General features: G+C 36.7%; 1 non-coding gene across 1 annotated transcript; it reads left to right on the forward strand.

Annotated features, from left to right (window-relative positions):
* Positions 1-746: 746 nt before the first annotated feature.
* On the forward strand, positions 747-850 carry LOC134795234 (U6 spliceosomal RNA). Its single transcript, XR_010144792.1, has one exon. It is a non-coding gene; the product is annotated as a U6 spliceosomal RNA (small nuclear RNA).
* Positions 851-1,615: the final 765 nt, after the last annotated feature.

Consider the following 1,615-nt stretch of genomic DNA (forward strand, 5'->3'; position numbering starts at 1 on the left):
TTGCTGTTTTTCCATCTGGAAGGTCGTGAAGCTAAACTGCTGGTGAGTTTTTGAATTTGTACCCCAGTTTAGCTGACTATATTGAAAAACAGTTTCTAACGGTTTTTGCCGTTCGAAATAAATATTTAAATTTAGTTGTCCGATAAACTATCTAGCAAATAAAAACGATCCGGAATAGTGATGTGCAAGTGTTTTCAAAGGCTGCCTGCGCGCACCGTGGCTATGCCAATGAAAATACTAAAACACATATGTTAGAAAACACATCGAGCTGGTAAAGCGTGCACGTGTCACCATTGGAATTTAATTGTATACCTACATTAAGTCTCTTCCGAGTCTTGTTACTTTAAATCTTTGTGTGTGTATAATAACGGTTGAAATTATAATACTTAAATGGTGATGTGTGGAGGCATACCCTTCAGTTTTCAAGTGATTTGTGTTTTCGAATACGAAAGGATCGGATAATTAATACGTGTTAAGTAGAACCTATGTATTGAGGTAGAAGTTTATAGACTTGTAGGTTTTATCTGCCCAAGTATCTATCAGCAATTTGTCTTTTTATCCCGTTCCGGGTTAATATAATATTGCAAAATTATTTTTTTTGTGAATTAAATTGCTGATAAATAAGTGTACCCGCTTAGGAGTCGACGAAGCCCCGCCTTCGCGGGGCTTCTATTTCCGCTCTGAGGGACACAAGGTAACGAACAAACCTACATCGCAAACATTGCATTTATTTTTGTGGAAAGTGAGTACTTCGGCAGTACATAAACTTAAATCTGACTAGACATAGAGAGAGATTAGCATGGCTCTGCGCAAGAATGACATGCGAAATCGTGAAGTATTTCACTCTTGATCTACCAACTTATATCTCTCCAACTAGATATTTAATTTTGAAAAAATTGTTAAAATGTAGGTAGGTTAAAATGTAGGTACCTACTTAAATAAATAACTTAGCAGGTACTTACAGCTTAAAAGGTTAAGGAAAATAACTCTTGCATGTAGTTGCTATATGTGCTTGTGTTATTTTGGATTTGAATAACTTGATTATTAATTCGTTACGTAACTACATACAAGAGGGTCAATTCTTAAGCCTACCTACCTACCTACATAAATAGTACACTTGGCATTAACGATACGGGAATCTTTAGATTGATTCATTGACGAAGACGCATGGTTTGGTTCATATTGTCAAATTATATTAGTTAACTGAAGAGTTAAAGTTTAGTTTTGGCAAATCTGCGCGTCACCGTGAATGACACTTTCTAAAAGTGCCTGTAAAAGCCTGCATAAAACCTTTCACCTTGTCGAGCAAGGAACCCGCAACTAAGGGAATATTACCCATAAACTCAGGGTATTCGATTTGAATGATATTCTTAAACCTACGTCTGTTATGGTTCCACCTGCGTAAGGTGTGCCTAAGAAAATCTTTTATTCGTTCACAAACTAACGTCAAGTTATTTGTGATGAAACCAATATATTATGTACCTATCTAAGGCTGCGCGAGGCTGCCATGTCTCCACCTGCGTAAGGTGTGCCAAAGAATCTTTGATTCATTCACAAACTGACGTCAAGTTATTGATGATAATATTATAACCTATGTAAGCCTGCGCAAGGCATG

The sequence above is a fragment of the Cydia splendana genome, chromosome 11 (assembly GCF_910591565.1).
Source record: "Cydia splendana chromosome 11, ilCydSple1.2, whole genome shotgun sequence".
NCBI classification, from domain to species: domain Eukaryota; kingdom Metazoa; phylum Arthropoda; class Insecta; order Lepidoptera; family Tortricidae; genus Cydia; species Cydia splendana.